This window comes from Cupressus sempervirens, chromosome 2 (genome assembly GCF_028749045.1).
Source record: "Cupressus sempervirens isolate cs-2001-9-10 chromosome 2, ASM2874904v1, whole genome shotgun sequence".
Classification (NCBI taxonomy): Eukaryota; Viridiplantae; Streptophyta; class Pinopsida; order Cupressales; family Cupressaceae; genus Cupressus; species Cupressus sempervirens.
In genome coordinates this window covers 283,707,919-283,726,925 of record NC_143119.1, presented here as the reverse complement: position 1 = coordinate 283,726,925, position 19,007 = coordinate 283,707,919, and positions in this window count along the sequence as shown.

The following is a 19,007-nucleotide window of genomic DNA, read 5'->3' as shown; positions in this document are numbered from 1 at the left end:
GGTAACAAATTCTCCTTTTATTGTTGAAGAGTTGAAATAAAAGTTACATCACAACCAAGCAATGTTGAAGATCACCTCAACCTTAAGCTATGTTGAGTTTGATGACCTAAAAAATCACAACAAAGAAAAGAAGATGTGGGATAGATTGAAGACCATATATGGAGGTGATGACAATGTACTAAGAGATAAAGAAGAAAGCTTGAGAGGTAAATTTGGTGATATGAGAATGATGGAAGGTGAGAACATAGTACAATACTAGACAAGAGTTAAAGAGGTTGTTAATGCTATTCAAGGAGAAAATGGAGTAATTGAAGATGAAATGGTGATAAGCAAGGTATTGAGGACTCTAATACCTATCTTTGCCATTAGAGTCTCTACAATTTAATAACTAAGATGCACACTAGGTAATAAATTGACCTTAGAAGGTGTAGTTGGTAGACTTACTACTTTTGAGATGTCTAATTTTGATAACTACACACCTTCTAGGTAGAAGCAAGGAGTTGGGTCTCAATTCCACGAAAGCTCATGGATTGAGATCATGCTCCTTTAGAAAGGGGTACCCATTTTTTTAAAATGGGTACCTGTTTTAGGCTCAGGCACCCGATCCTAAATTTAAAAAATGGGCACCTTTTTTTTTTAAATTAGGTACTCGTTTTTTATTTTCAAAAAATCGGTACCCATTTTTTAAAACATAAACAAAAATTGTATTTTTTAGAAATGGGTACTCATTTCTAAAAATTTAAAATTTTGTTTTTTGGGAGGACTTTGTATGCCAATTTGACATTTTCGAAATGAGTACCCTTTTTTGAATTTCAAATAATGGGTGCCCATTTCTTACAACATTGGGCAGGATTTTTTTCTCCCACCTCAGATTTTGGTTTGAGATAGGCTAGGTGAGACCAAGCCTATGCCTCGACCTCTCAAGATTTGGCTAAGGCATTGAACTGACAAATTCACGCCTTGCCATAATTTTTAGACAATCTTCCCAATCAAATTTTTTTATGAAACAAAAACCCATTAGAGCTCTCACTCTCCTGATTTCAAAAACATAAATTATATAGTGCTATGATTTTATTAGCTATTTTTGCATTATTTTTTAATGAAAGGTGGTACCTAAATGTAAAATAGTGAAGTTCACTAAAACTTTAATAACTTTTTTATTTTATAAATTTTCTTCAATTAATTTATATGTCATCAATCTACATACAATTCTTTTACGATTAAAAATAAATAAATTTTTGAAAAAAGTGAAATTTTGATCAAATTATGGTGTCCGTACATGAGAGGTTTTAAAATTTACATTTATAGCCAATTAATAATTAATAATAAAAAAGTATTCAATAAAAAATTAAGGAAAAATATTGGCATCAATCTTAGATGTATTAGGTTACTCCCTTTAAAAGGATTTATGAAAATTCATTTATTTGTGTCAAATTGTGGTGTTCGTACATGAGTGTGGTATGGTCTTCAAACATGCATTTTGAAAAAGTGGTTTTTAAACATCCATACCAAAAGAAAAATCTATCATATGGGTACACAAATAAATCACATATTCAAAAACTAGATTCTGAACACTAAAATTTTTATTTGTAAAATTTTTTAATATTCAATCTCTAAATGCCTCAAATTTTGACATCAATTGACAAAAAAAATTCAAAATTAGGAACAAACACTTCCACCTTTTGCCCAAAAGTGAGACCCAACTTCTTGCTCTTACCCTTCTACCATTGAATCTTCTTTCAAGCCACTACTAATTTTGAGTAAGAAGAAAGGAAAACATGTGAAGAGTGAAAGTGATAGTTTTGATGATGGGATTGATGAACTTGAAGCTCTCTTTGAAAAAAGGTTTGGAAAAGGACAAGGTAAATTACCTATCATTTGTTTTTCATGCAACAAATTTGGTCATATTGTTGTTAGATGTCCTGATAGAGAAGATAAGGATGAAAAGAAGGAAAGAAAGTACAAAAGCAGTAGAGATAAAAAAGACTACAGAATGGGCAAGGATGAAAAAAGGTAAGAAATCTTGTTATATTACTAAAGAAAAGTCTAATAATGAATCTAAGAGTAATGATGATGAAGTTGTCTATGTTTCTATGAAAGAAGAGACTAATGAAGATGAGAAAACTGCATTAATTTCTTATGTGAACAAAAGTGATAGATGGATAATTTTTAGTGGATGTTCCAATCAAATGAATAGTGATAAAGAAAAATTTGAAGACATTGGTCCGTACAATGGTGGATGTGTTAAATTTTGTAATGATATTCCATGTGTTATAAAAGGTAAAGGCACTATTTGTTAAGATTAAACCACGAACAAAAATAACAATTGCATGCAAATATAAACAATATTAGAAAATAATAGATCACACAAATAAGAACACAAGACACCAAGATTTAATGTGGTTCAACCAAACCCTGGGCTATGTCCACCAATCAACAAGTCCAATAATTTATGGTCCAGTGATTACAACCTAATTACAATCTGTAATCCCTTATAGCTCAATACCACCACAAGAACCAATTTTTGCATCACCATAATGAAACAATCCCTAACCCTAAGCCTTTTTATACAAGTAATTTTATTGCTTTAGGGTTATAATTAATAATTACATGTCGGCCCAAAATCTTGATAAAATATTTCCCAAAAAAAAAAATGGGGGCTCCGCCCTCGAACCCTAAGACAATTGAGGCCTAACAACCCCAACTGTATTGAGGGCTACCATCCCAAAATCCCCACTCAAGGCCCAACCCAGCCCTAAACCCTGCCAAGGAATTATGGAGTATGTACAATACTTCTCTAATCAGTCACCACAATCTAACAATCTCCCACTTGGGGACTGATCAGGCTCCACACTAAACAACAATCTCTGACTTGGAGACTGATCTTGTAGCTATGTGGTTATGTCATGAGGCTCCCACTAGATCAAACCACCTTGGGTGCCACTATGCTTTTATTCCTAGTTAGTCAAGAAGACCAACTAAATTTAAAGAGGAATTTAGCTTCTCCCTTGTCACTACCTCTGTAAACATATCTATGGGATTATCACTCGTATGTATCTTGTATAGTTTTAACTGTCCATCATCCAAAATAGATCGAATAAAATGGTACCACAATTATATGTGTTTTGTCTTTGAATGCAGAGACAAATTCTTTGTAAGATGAATGGCACTTTGACTATTTATAAACAAATAATTATCCTTCTGAGGGTGTCCCAATTCTTAAAAGAAGAACTAAATCCATATCATCTCCTTGGTTGCCTTTGTAGTAGCAACATACTGTGTCTTTATAGTGGATAAAGCATGTACCTTCTGTAACCTAGAAAACTATCTCACGGCTGTCCCACCAATAGTAAATACATAACCTATAGTACTCTACCTAGTATCATTATCCCTAGCCAAATCTAAGTCAACATAGCCCCATAAATCACTAGTAGAGCCCCCAAAGTGTAAACACTTATTGGATGTTCCTCTCAAATATCCGAGAATCCATTTAACTACATTCAATTGCTCAATTCCTAGATGACTCATATACCTGCTAACGACTTCCATTGCATGTGCAATATTTGGCCTTGTACATACCATAGCATACATCAAGCTTCATGTAGCTAAAGCATAAGGTACCTTGGACATCTTATCATCCTCTTCTTGTGTCTTGCGACACATCTCCTTAGTCAACTTCAAATGACTAGGTAAAGGTGTGCTGACAACTTTAGCATTCTCCATAGAGAAATGTTGCAACACCTTCTCAACATAATCAGCCTAAGATAGCATCAATTTCCTATTCTTCCTATCTCTAAAAATCTTCATACCAAGGATTTATTTTTTTACCTCCAAATCCTTCATAGAAAATGCATGTGGTAACTGGCATTTCATCCCCTTAATCTAATCCATGTTAGACCCAGCTACAACCATATCATCAACATATAAACATAAAATAATGTAGCTATCATCATCTAACTTCTTAAAGTAAACACAATGATTTGAATGACACCTACTATATCCATGCTCATGCATAAACCTATCAAATTTCAAATACCATTCCCAAGGTGCTTGTTGAAAACCATACAAACTTTTCTTCAATTTGCACACTAAGTTCTCCTTACCTTTGACTGCAAATCTCTATGGTTGAGCCATATATATCTCTTCATCCAAATCACAATGAAGGAAGGTTGTTTTAACATCAAACTACTCCAAATGCAAATCTTCAATAGCCACAATATGGATAGAAGTCAGTTTAACAACAGGAGAAAATATCTCATCAAAATCGATTCCTTTTTCTATGCAAATCCTTTTACAACTAACCTAGCTTTAAACTTTTTCTTACCTCCTTCCTCTTCTTTCAACCTGTAAACCCACATATTATGTAAAGCTCCTTTACCTACAGGAAACTTGCATAAATCCCATGTCTTATTTTTAAACAAAGAGTCCATTTCTTCTTTCATCGTAAACTCCCACTGAATCTTAGTATCCACTTACACAGCTTCATCATAACATTTAGGTTCACCAGCATCTGTTAGTAAAATAGAATATAAAGAAGGAGAAAATATTTTTGGAGGTCTACTCATCCTTGTTGACCATCTAACATTCACTAGTGTGTGTGGTATTTTTTATTGTGGTCGTTGCACATCATGAGGAATTACTAGAACATCATCTTTCAGAGTATCATCTAGCACTACATAATCATCTTCTTTCTTCTCATGTTGCTACAACAGATCTTTGAGCAACACTTTCTCATCGAATATAACATCCCTACTTCTTACAATTTTATGACTTTTAAAATCCCAAATCTCGTAACAAAATTCATTAATTCCATATCGAACAAATACACATTCCTTTGACTTAGCTTCCAGCTTGGTTCTATTTTTAGAATCTATATGAGAAAATGCTTCACAACCAAAGGTTCTAAGAAAAGAATAACCCACCTTCTTACTAGTCCATGCTTCCTCTAGAATACCACAACCCAAAAGAGTAGAGAGACCTTTATTAATCAAATATATAGTAGTATTGACAGCCTCTACAAACATGTATAAGGGCAACCTAGCGTGCAACCTCATGCTCCTTGCACACTCCATTATAATTCTCTTCATGTGTTCAACCACTCCATTTTCCTATGGAGTCCTTAGAATAGTTTTCTATCTATTAATACCATTAGTGGAGAAATAATATTCAAATTCATGAGTGCAATACTCACCACCATTATCAGATCTAAGACATTTTAATTTCTTACCAGTCTCATTTTCAACCAAGCATTTCCATTTCTTGAAAGTTTGAAATACATCAGATTTCTAAGGAAATAAACCCACACTTTTCTTAGGAAATAAATCCATACTTTTTTTTTTGCATCATCAATAAAGGTAACATAATAATGAGAGCCACCAAGGGAAGATACCTAAGCTGGTCCCCATACATCGCTATGCACAAGCTCTAATTTCTCCTTTTTATTTTCCTTCTTGATCTTCACAAAACTCACTCTCATTTTGTTTTTCATACATGCAACTTTCATAGAAATCCATATTAACACATTTCAAACCTGGTAAAACATTCTTTGAATGTAGTACTTTCATACCTTTCTCACTTATGTGCCCAAGTCTATTGTACCATAGCACTATATCAGAATTTACAGTAGTTATTTGTTCTCCCTACTCAATTGTAGAACCTATTCCTGAGCATTCATTTTTCTCTAAAACAATTAAAGTAGAAGGAATAATATGAATTTTACAAAGGTATAAGGTGACAACTTTCACACCTTTTGCTCCTACAAGGGAACCTTTTGAGACCTTCCAAATTTTATTGTTAAAAGTAACTACAGAACCCTCATTACCAAGTTACCCTACTGAAATTAAATTCCTCAACCTTGGAACATGTTTACCTCATGTAATAGCCAATGATTCCCATTTTTCAACTTAATCTTGTCCAACAATCTGACAAGGTTCATTATCCCCCAAATAAACAAGTCCAAAACCCCTTGAACATAATCAATGAAATAACCTCTATGAGGTGTAGCATGAAATGAAGCACCGGAATCTAAAACCCAATAATCATCAATACTTTCTAAAGATAGAAGCAAAGCATCCTCTTCAAATTTGTTACTAACCACATTTTCCTCCTTATCTCCATCTGGTTGATCTCCTTCATTTTTCTTTCAAGTCCAACAATCTTCATTTTTATGCCCTAGTTTCCCATAGTACTAGTAGTCATTTGGTCCTCTCAATTGATACATTCTCCCCTTTGACTTTCCTTTTGATTTCCCATGATTTTTAGAATTACTTCCTCTCTCATTCGTTCTACCTCGACTTTGTGCATTCAAATCACTTCTTGATGTAAATCCACCTAAGGTTTTCCTACAAGTTTCCTCACTCAAAATAACATTGATCACATCATCATATTTTAGGGTACTCAATCCATAAATAGAATTACTCATAGCCATTACCATGTCATTCTAGCTTTCAGGAAGAGAACACAAAATCAAGAGAGCCCTAATTTCTTCATCAAAATTAATTCCCATAGAAGATAACTGACTAGTAACAATATTAAACTCATTTAAATGATATTCAATAGATCCACCTTCTGTCATTTTCATATTAAATAAATGCTTCATGAGAAATACCTTGTTTGAAGCGGAGGGCTTTTCATACAATTTCTTTAGGGTTTCCATCAACTCTTTCATCATCTTTGCTTTTGAAATATTAAATACCATCGATGGTGTCAGGCATAATCTAATGCTTCCAAGTGCTTTTTTGTCCAAAAGATCCCATTTTTCATTTGACATAGATCCCTAATTCTTGATTTTTCCTTCCAACAACTTCCATAAATCCTTTTGATAAAGATAGTCCTCCATTTGTATATTTCATAACTAAAAGTTCTACCCATTAAATTTGTCAACCCTCAGCCTACCCTCATCTACCATTGTTCCCACTCAACCATGAGACTCCTACTCAATCGTGAGACTTTCCTACAAAGGATAACTAAAAAACAACCTTGCTTTGGTACCACTTGTTAGGATTAAACCATAGACAAAAATAACAATTGCATGCAAATATAAACAATATCAAAAAATAATAGATCACATAGAAAAGAACACAAGACCCCAAGATTTAATGTGGTTCATCCAAACCTTGGGCTACGTCCACTAAATAGCAAGTCCAATATTTTACAATCTAGTGGTTACAACTCGATTACAATCTGTAATCCCTTATAGCTCAATACTATTGCAAGAACCAATTTTTGCATCACCACAATGAAATAATCCCTAACCCTAAGCCCTCTTATACAAGTATTTTTACCACTTTAGGGTTATAATTAATAATTACATATTTACCCAAAATCCTGACAAGATAGGGCCCAAAAAAATTGGGGGATATGCCCTTGACCCCTAGACAGTCGAGGCCTAACAGCCCTAGTTGTATTTGGGGTTGCTGCCCCCAAACCCACACTCGGGGCCCAACCCAACACCAAACCCCACCAAGGAATTATGGAGTATGTACAATACTTCCTTGATTAGTCACAACAATCTAACACTATTCAATTGAATGACAAAATAACATGTGAAAATGTCTATTGTGTTGAAGGACTTAACTAGAATTTGTTGAGTGTTTCAAAGCTAAACAAATTAGGTTACAAAGTCAAAATTTCACAACAAAAAGGCCAAGATCCATGATGGTGATGGTAAGCTAATTGGAAATGGTGAGTAGACAAGAGGTAACTTATTCTAGCTAGACCTATCAAGAGACACATGTATGTTTGCACAACAAGAATATGTTTGGTTATGGCACAAAAGATTATGTCATGCAAATTTTGACAATTTTGTAAATATTAGTTAGTTAATGAAAGTGAGAGGATTTCCTTAACTAAGAAAGTCTGATAATGCTTTGTGTAAATAGTGTCAACTAAGAAAGATGACCAAGTCTAGTTTTTTGAGTAAGACATATACCGCTAATGATATTTTGGAACTGGTTCATACTAGCCTATGTGGACCCATTGGTGTTAAAAGTTATTATGGAGATCAATATTTCATTCTATTTGTGGATGGCTACTCTAGAATGATGACTGTAATATTTCTTAGAGTTAAATTTGATGCTTTTTAGTTATTCAAGTGGTATTTAGCCACAGTTGAAAAAGAAACAATTAAGAGTCTGAAGTGCTTGAGATCTGACAGAGGTAGTCAATTCACTTCACGTGAGCTCAATACATTATGCAATGATAGAGGGATTAAAAGAAAGATATTAGCACCAAGGAACCCTCCTCAAAATGGGATAGCCAAAAGAAGGAACAGATCAATAATGGATTGTGCAAGAACACTAATGATGGAGAAAGGCATATCATAGAAATATTGGAGAGATGTGGTTAGTACTATTTTCTATATGCTGAATAGAGTTCAAGTCAAGAAAGGTTAAAATGCTATACCTTTTGAACTATGGTATGGCTATGCTCCTAATGTTAAATATTTCAAAATATTTGGAAGAAGATGATATATATTGAAAGATAATAGGAATGGAAAACTTGATACCAAGAGTAATGAAGGCATATTCCTAGGTTATTTTATGAAAAGCAAAGCTTATAAGTGTTTAAATTCTAACACTAAAAAAGTTGTGGAAAGTGCAAATGTGAGAGTTGATGAGTTTGTATAAAAAGATGATGTTTCATTTAATGAAGAACCTAAAGACTATAGTACATTCATCTATGTGTATGATGATGCTCCCAACACAATTTGAATAGACAAATCAAGCTAAAAATTCCCATCAAATAGGAAATGATGGAGTACAAATGCAAATTTCCAAACAAAAGAGAGTGAGTGCCAAGCTACAGACTAAAGATGTCAAGTCACAAAAAGGAAATACCAACCATTAGACATGGAATGCCAAGAATTTTGAACCTGAAACTGAACTAGAACAAATTAGGGGAAGTGAGCCTGAGATTGTTTTTCCAGATGAATCTGAAGAAGAACAAAGAAGAAAGCTACATGTGTTAGAAAAATATGTGAGAAGACATCATAATCTTGATGAAATTATTCGATATTCTGAATCAAATGTTATGACAAGGAGAAAACTCAAAGGTGACACATGCTTATTATGTGATTTTGAGCCCAAGACAATAAAAGATGCTTTAGACAATGAATATTGGATACATGCTATGAATAAAAAAATTGACCAAATTGAGAAGAACAACACTTGGACTGAAGTACCAAGACCTAAAGACAAAAATGTCATCAGGACAATATGGGTTTTTAGAAAAAAGCTCAATGAAAAAGGTGAAGTAACAAGAAACAAAGGAAGACTAGTATGCAAGGGTTATGCACAAGAATAAGGAGATGACTATGGAGAAATGTTTTCTCCTCTAGCTAGACTTGAAGGAGTCAGAACTCTACTGGCATACTTATCCTACAAGAATTTCAAGGTATATCAAATGGATGTCAATTTGCATTTTTAAATGGTATACTAGAGGAAGAAGTATACATTGAACAACCTAAAGGATTTTTAGATCTAGACAAGAGGAATATGGTATGCAAATTGAACAAATCTCTTTATGGATTGAAGCAAGCACCAAGAGCCTGGTATGAAAGGTTACATAACTTTTGGTGAAATTTAGTTTTAAAAGGACAAATGATAAAAGTAGTCTATGTTTGAAGAATGGTAAGAGCAATTAAATATTGTTATCTGAGATATTTGTTGATGATATCATATTTGGAGGAAGAGAAGCATTATGTAGATCATTTGATAATGAAATGAAAAAGGAATTTGAAATGTCTGTGTTTGGTGAAATAAAATAAAAAATTGGATTGCAAGTATGTCAAATAAAGTTTGGTATTTTTATTTCACAAACCAAATATATCAAGGAAATGTTAAAGACATTTGGTATGGAAGATTCAAGGCTAGTGAGTGCACCTATGTCAATAGGACATAAACTATCTAAAGATCCATGATAGAAAAATTGCAATATGTTGTTCACATTACACTAGATATTGCCTTGGTAGTTGGGATAGTTGCTAGATTTTTAGCAAATCCTAAAGAAAATCACATGATGGCTGTAAAAGGGATAATGAGATACCTAAAAGGAACATAAAACTATGGATTATACTACAAGAGAAGTGATAAACTAAAAAAATTAACTAACTCTAATTGGCTAGGAAATATTGATGACAAAAAAGGCACAAGTAGAGGTGAATTATTTCTAGGAAAAAGATTGGTGTCATGGACAAGTAAGAAGAAGAATTGTATTTCCCAATCAATAGTTGAAGTCAAGTATGTGGAAGCTGTAATGAATTTTTCAAACATAATGTGGATTAAGCAATTATTGAAAGGCATGCAAGAAGAGCTCACAAATCTAGTAGCTATCAATTGTGATAACACAAGTGCTATTAACATTTCTAAGAATCCATTGATGCACACTAAGACAAAGCATATTTCTATCAAGTATCACTACCTTAGAGCACTAGTTCAAGAAAAAGAAATGAAGATAAAATATATAAATATAAATGAACAAATTGTTGACATAGTCACAAAGCCATTACCCAAACATGCTCATGAATATCTTCAAGGTAAATTAGGGGTCATTCCCCTAACTAAATCTACTTAAGGAGACATGGTGTATTGCATCACATGTGCTAAATAGAACATTCTATATAGTGGTTCAATACAACTCTACTTTGGGACATGCCTAAGGTAGAATACTTCAGTGCAACATAATAAATCAATCATAGTCAAATGACAAGTAAAAGCCATACATGCAAAATATACATAAATCAGATGTATGCAGAATTTGAAGATGAGACAACTATATGTCTTTGGGATTTTTGTAAAAGAGGGAGAGAATACAATAAAGAGGGAGAAAATACACCAAGAAATATAGTATAAAGGAGAGAATGAAATCAAAAACTCAGATGAAAGAGGGAGAATCATGAAAAAGGACCAAACTGATAAAGGGAGTTTTGAAATATTTAATGGATGAGAATCAAAATGAAACTAAGAGTATCGGTCACTCATGAAAGAGAAATCTTTTATATTTTATGGTAACTCAGACTATGATTAGTATTTTAGGTATTTGGGATGTTTCCATCAAAGCCAAAGAGGGAGATTGTTGCAAACTTACAATTGGAAAAATTATTGTTTTGTCATTGATGTCAAATCTATGGATGAGACATATTGCTATCTAGTGTAAATGTCATATATATTTATTGATGAAGAGGATTTGAAAAGTTTCTCATAACTATAGCACGTAGAGGAAAGGTTGAAGTTATGGAAAGGAATTTACAATGGACATTTGATTAGATAGACTTTTATAAAGAAAATTAATTGTTTATGTTAATAAAGTTAAGCCAAGTCGAGTAAAAGAGTAAATACTAAGGAGTGTCGAGTAATGCTAGTGTTAACCAAGCTATAGTTAGTGTTGATCAAATCTAGTGTTGATCCAGTATTAGTATCGACGAAGAAAGGTAGTTGATGTCAAGCCAAAAATCTTATACAGTGACCAAGTATTTTAGTATTAACCAATTGTCAGAATACTATGATTGTCGAGTGATAGTAAAAAATCAAATTCAAAGTAATCATAAGATCAAGCTGACCTAGTTGATTTCTTGGGAGATGTAAAACATGTTGAAGATAAGATTGATCAGTTGGATCATTAAATTCAAGGTGATGATAAGGTAAAGATCTAATAGAAAGATTCTAGAGAATTTTCTAGGGAATGATCAAGAAGATGTATAGGTACATTAAATTGTGTTGAACCTAATCATAAACCCTTAGATCTATAGTGGATGTAGAAGATGGTAAAGCATAGATTGCCTATTTAAGGTGATATATGATAGAACATTTGGTGCCTTGCCTTGCCTATGCCCTAGCAAAGATATGTCTAGCTAGTGTGAATGTGAAGTTTTTATGTGAAGGAGATCATATAGGGAAAGGTTGATCAGAGGTCATATAAGTGAGTGAATGTGAAGCTAGAAGTGAAAGCTTGCAAATGTGATGTTGTTGTTCATTAATGATTTTGAGCAGAAGGCTTAATTAATGAGAAGAGTGGACTGATTGCTTGAAGGGTGTCCAAGAAGATCAAGATCAAAGGTGACAATAGAAGGCTTATAAGTGAACCAGCATAAGGATTGAACAAAGATCTAAACTATAAAAACTGAGTTGTAATCATGCAGGTCAAAACCTACTTTCTTTTCTTATCATTGTAATAGTTTGTATTGAAATCCTTTTAATAGAGGTTGACCTAATAGTCATTTGAAGACTTAATAGTTTGTATAAATCCTTTAACTGTGTGACATTCTAAATGGAATGATCAAAGTCCTCTTACAAGGACACTCATAATAGGGTGATTAAATCCTCTAACTAGGCCACATTTAACAATGTGTATTGTAACCTTTAATGAGGTTGGCTCCTAACAGAGCTCACTTTGAAAGAGTGAAAAAAAGTGACATGTTGCTAGTGTTTTCTTCCCAAATTGGGTTTCTATGTAAAATCCTAGAATCAAACTCTGATGAATGTCTTATAAATTGTTTTACATATGATGATGTTTTCATTATGCAATGCAAGTTAAGTTTATGATAGTTTTATAATAGAGACCAAGTAACGACAGGATATGCAGGATCAACAATACAGTAAAGTATTTAATGTTTGATTGTTGAAGTGGTACATATAGACCTTGATTAATTGATTCACCTCCCCTCTCACTTATTCTAAACATTTCTAAAAATTAACTACTAGATTACAATGAAAAACTTTTGATGAAGATGACACCTCCATCTACTAGACTGGCAAGGAAAAGTCTTAATGAAGATAGCAGTTGCGACTAATAGATTGTCATGGAAAACTTGTAATGAAGTGGTACCTCCTACTACAAGAATGTCATGGAAAACTTGTGATGAAGATGGCACCTCCAAGTATCATGGAAAACTTGTGATGAAGATGACACCTCCAACTACTAGATTGTCACGGAAACAAAGTTCTCTCTTGTTTCAAATTTATTTTTTGAGTGTGCAAGTGCATAAAAGTTGGTTGATGAGCTTTTAGTTCCCTCTCTATTTATTAAATATGTCATTGTTTATTTCATTAATTTGTGCACAATTAATTATTACTTTTACCAAGGAATGCAATTTTATTGGCTTGAACATAGAGAGAGAGAGAGAGAGACTAAAAAATTGGGTCATCTCCACAATTATATCATAACATTCACAAAAGCACTTATCAACATGTTTCATTGTTCCAAGATCTACAATAAATTGGTTATCAATGTCGAGCATCAATTTCTCTTTCATCTACAATAAAATGAATTGGCATACCTTAGAGCCTTCACATGATGTCTCAATCATTTCTTCAGAAGATGATGTTGATCAAAAAAATAAGATTGACAAATGAGTATCAACACACTTAACCATACATGTTGAATACACAATGGGAGCCGAGCTAGAATTTCTTTATGTGCTGAGACAGCAAAAGTGCCAAGAAAACTACAGTTGTTGCCGAGTAGAACACATTTTAGTATATGTCGAGCTATACAGAATTCAACATGTGCCGAGTAGATCAGAAGATAGTGTGTTTTGAGCATTGCAAAGTTAATAAGAGTTGAGTAACATAGGAAACACAGTGGATGTTGAGCAATCTAGAATAGATGGTGTCGAGAATCAGTATTACCTCATGTGCTGAGAAACGTAGGATTAGCATAAGAGTTTGTACCAATACAAACCAAGATGTAAAACGGTTATGCATGACTCATGATAGGATAAGGAGATAAGATCAAATCCTTCCATTTACCTATGCAATCCTCATACAGCCAATTAGAAAATTGGAATTGCATGCAGCCAATGGGTGAATTTCAAGGGTTTGAGTCGGAACACTTTATCCAAGGATGCATAACGATCAACTAATCTTTATAAGGGAGTCCTGATGCCATTGAAAGGGACTTGGAGATAAGAAGGAATTGCAGAGTCTTTTTAAGGTTGCTACAAAGCTTTGGTATTAAAAGATTAAGTGGAAAAGATAGCAATTAGACATTCAGTTCATCAAAACAAAGCAAGGGACATGAAAAAATATCAGATCTCAGGAGATCAAGATCAAGGAAAGTAGATTAAGCACCTGTATTCAAAAATCAAGGATTGTAAGCTATCATGTTTATTATACCTAATACTCTTTAGCCATTGTATTAGAAAGAAAACCCTATGTTGATAGGTTAGCTTAATAGCTATCTTGTAGATCTTTTAAAAAGGTGATTAAATCCTTTAACAAGGTAACACTTCATGTAAAGTGTTTCTAAATCCTTTAACCAAGTCACTATTGACACAGTGTAAAGCCATTAACAGGGAAGGCCTTTAATGGGGCAAACCATCAGAAGTGGTTGAAATCAATTGCTACAGTAATTTTGTGGGTATCATCCCCACCCTAGTTTTACCTTCTTATTCTTGGAGGGTTTCTGGGTCACCAAAATCTCAAGTGTTATGTGGTGATACATGCGTGTTTCACGTGATTTTTTAGTGTTTATATGCATACATGACAATTTGACTTATATATTATTAAGGGTATAAAAGTTGTTAAAGGACCAGTACTTCTAATTCACCCCCCCCCCTCTGAGAAGATTTCTTCCCATTTAGATATTCCAACCATTGGTATCAGAGCTAAGTTCTCTCAAGGAGAAGCCTAACAGCTTGGAGGAAAAGATCTAAAAGTGAAAGTCTTCAAACTTGGGAAAATCATTGAGAACTAGGTGATAGATGTGCATCTTGCTCTACACAAGGTCAAAGAAGCTAGAGAGGAATTGAGAAAATCCTTAAAAAGAAGGAAGGAAATAGCTATAGCTGAAAATGATATTCACTACAAGGAGATTGACACCACACAAGTATTTACCAAAGGAGATTCCAAAGAATTTGATGCAGCAATAGCAGAACTAATGGAGAAAAATAGAGCTCAACCAAAAGAGATAAGAACTCTTAAGATAAAACATGAATCACAAGCCATGATGCTATGTGAAATCACTAAACAAAAGAAAAGAGCAGTTGAGGATAGAGTTATGATGGAAGATGATCAAAGAAATCTTGCAAATAGACTTGAAGAAAAATGCACTAAATTAACAAGAATCTCAAACATGCAGATGGATACACCTGCCCAAATGATGAACCTTCATCATGAACTCAATATGAAAGATATTGAGATTTCTACTTTGAGGATACAAAATGTACAAGTGCAAAATGAATTAAACAGAGAAAAAGGAATAACAGAGAATCTCAACAAGTCAAGTGAAGCCATCAAATACTTTGAACAGTTGCTGAAATCTCCAAGATTAGCCCATGATACATCAAGACTTGGATACAATAGCACTAAAGTTGGAGAATCATCAAAGGGTGTCAAGCAAAGGAGTGACAAAGGTAAGAATTCTAAACCCATTTGTCATTACTATAATAAAAAGGGGCATACTACTATTGTGTGCAGGAGTAGAAGGATCAATCAACCAAACACATCCAAAAGCAAGGGTTACTATCACAAGTGTAACAAGCAAGGATATATGACACAAGATTGCAGGTCCAAAGTCACAAGGACACAAAGATTTGATGGACATTGCCATAATTGCAAAAAGTATGGACATAGAGCCTTTGAATGCAAATCAAAGTCTATGTGGACACCATATTAGCATGTAAGAAGCGACAACTATGAACATCATTACAATTGGGACTATAATACAAGGAAAAGTTGTTACTATTGTCAAGAGTATGGACATATACCCCAAAATTGCATAAGAACACATTTCAAGGGGAACTATAAAAGATGGTTGAACCAAACTACTTGCTTCAATTGCTTAAAAACTAGACATATTAGCAGAAATTGTCCAACAAAGGCCAAGGAACCCAAGACTAATGAAAATAAGGGCAAAGAAAAGATTGATGTGGAACACATCAAAACAGACATGAAGAAGACATGGTAGAAAAAGGATGGATCAAGTACACCTAATGAAAGGGTCACTTCACCCATGAGGTTAAGTGATCATTTCTCATCCAACTAATCACAAGATAAGCCTATAGGGTTGATACATAAGGAAGTATCACACATCAGCCCTAAACCATGAAGAAGCACTGCAAAGTATAAATTTGCATGAGACAAGATGCTAAGACTAAACTTGAATGATGATGTCAAACTGTCTTTAGATGCCAAGTGAAACTACTTTGGATGCCAATTTAAGAAGTCAAGAGGAGATAGAGTTATTAACAAAGTATGTAGATGCCGAGTAAGTACAGCTACCAAGTGGATGCCAAGTTGAAAAACCTTTGAAAGTTGAGTGACAAATGTAAGTACAAAAATGCATTTAATGCAAGGGTTTTGTGTCACTTAAAGGTGAAAATCGATTCATTTTTGAGCCATTCAAATGAAGAGCGATTACTAGGAGCACGATTGAGAAATTTTCAAGTTTTCAACCAGTATTTTGCAATGATTTAGCATCTACCCAAGCAATCTAAGCATTTATCCAGGTATTTCCTTCAAGTGCCAAGTTTTATAGTTTAAGAAGTTTGCTTTAATTGTTAAACCCTAGTTCAGATATAATTCAAAGACAACCCAAGGGAAAGTGAGCCATGAGATTCAACTTGTCAGCAATGAGGTTTAGCAACATGAGTTTAGACCTATACCAGAAGTTGCATATAAAAATGATCCCGTTGGTGCCCTATCTGCCATCCCTAAAAAAGTTGTTATGGTCCAGGATGTGTGAAAGTGTTATAATTAAAAAATAGGAGCAATTGGAGACTTGGAAATCTTTAATGCCTTTGACAAACTCTGTGATAATGGTATATTGAAAGATGAGTTTTCTATCATAGAGAAGAAGGGTTTAACCAAAGCCCTAGTTTTTCCAATCGTATTCAAAATTGAGAGGATATGCATAATACTCAGCAAAATCCATGATGGATCATTCTGGTTAGAACAAGGACCAGTCAAGATTACCAAGAAGATGGTTCATAGGGTTACAAGTTTTCCAACCCTAGATTAGCCAAAGACATTGAGAAGCGAAAAGAAGGAAACAATTGAGAAGAACACAGGTGCAAAATGGAACAATAGAGGCATGACCATAGATACCAAAATTGATCCCCTCCTAGACTTTGTTGTAAGGATCATATCACATAAGTTTTATTGATCCAGCAGGTTAAATAGTGTACCTTGCATAGTAGTGGATGTGGCATATAAGCTTGTAAAGAAAGACCACACCTATGACCTTGCAGAACTCATGTCGCAACAGATCAATGAAAATCTTGGAGCTATTAGAAAGTCCAAGGGAGAACAGTGTAAATTTGGTTCAGTGTTGGTTTGTATGTTCTTCTATGTAATGAAGGAATTCCTTTCATTTGGAAAAATTAACTGGAGTCAGAATAGAACCATTGCTGATCAAATTAATGATTTCATTGCACAAATGGGAGATAGCTTTGATGATTAAATGTCTATCTATTTTGATGATTTCAAGAATGCAATGAAGAAAAGAATGAGAATACCAATTTCACTGGTAGAAAAGCATGTAAATGACATATTTTTTCTTGTTGATATTGATTATACTTACATTCAAGCAGTCCTTCCAAGAATAAGAGGCTTAGACCATTGGGATATGAGCTTGATGTTGACCAAGCTTATATAGCTATCACAGCATTACGTGTAGAGGAAATGGACAAATCTGCAAAGGCATTTGGAACATATGACAATATCAAATCAAGAGTTGTTACAGAACTCAAGATAGCCATAGTAGTGAAGAAAAAGGACAAGTTGGTAAAGAAGATAAAGAAGAAATTTGGTGTTGGAGAATCAAGTGCAGCAGGCAAAGCAGAAGAGATTAGTGAAGGAGAAGAAGAAGGTGAGCCAGAACAAGGGCCATTTGAATTGTCACAAGGCCAAGGAGAAGACAAAGATGAGAGCGTCGAGGAACAAGAAACCAAGGAAGCACCCATCAAAGGTAGAGTCATCAAAAGGAAGGCAAAGACACCTCCTACTTATTCTCCTTCACCAAAGAAAGTTGTTGTGCAAACACCCAAGAAGCCAACAACCAGAGCTACAACAAGGGCCTCTACACAAAGGACCAAAGAGGAAGCCACAAAGAAGAAGAACATAGTAAAAAAGGCACAGGAAGAGCCAAGGAAAAGGAAAAGATATGTGGCTCAACCTGATACTGATGAAGAAGATCAGACTAAAAAGGTAAGTCATCCTCCTAAATCTTCAATTGATATATTATGTGAGAAGATTAGGAATGGAGACTTAAGCAAAATGAAAAGGATTGATTTCAATAAGTTCAATAGAGAGGAACACAATAGCATAGATGAATCAATCTATGAATTAATGGCATAGTTCAAGTATACGCCTCTTCGACTAGATGGACAATTGCCAAAGGAGTTGTCCAAAATTGTAGAAGATAGATGGCATTTCTATCTAATGATGGAGAAGGAGATGAGGGAATCAACCCTAGCAAGCATACTACCTGATTTAACCAAAGAAAAGATAACTCAAGCAGTCAAAAGGCATAACGCTAGGTTTACACCCAAGTATAGGGCATTCTCCATCCTACAAAACAAAATGGAAGAAGTTGTACAAAGAACCACAAGAGTTTGGAAAAACTTGTACAAGAAAACTGAAGATATCCTTCAAGAGGAGTACAAAGAAGAAGTTGTTGCTAATCTAGAGGAAAGAAGGAAGAGAAAAGAAGAGAAGATAGAAAAAGAGAAAAAGGTTGAAGAAGAGGAAAACAAGGAAGAAAGAGAGGAGGAAGGAAAAGATGAAGACAAAGGTACTAATGAATATAAAAGTGTGCAAGACACACAAATTTCACCTCCTAGCCCTCCTCACTCTACTACCACACTTGTAGAGATCATAAAGATTAAGGATGTTGTTGACACCTCATGTCAAAACATCAATCCATTAACTGTAGAGGATCTTACTAAGATCCTTGACCAAACAACTCTACAAGCACAATTGTGTACAAGTCCCATATTGGTCAGTGTAGATGATCTCCAAAAGTCAGTAGATAAACTCAAAGAAGCCAAGGTTCACCACAAGAGCCACCTC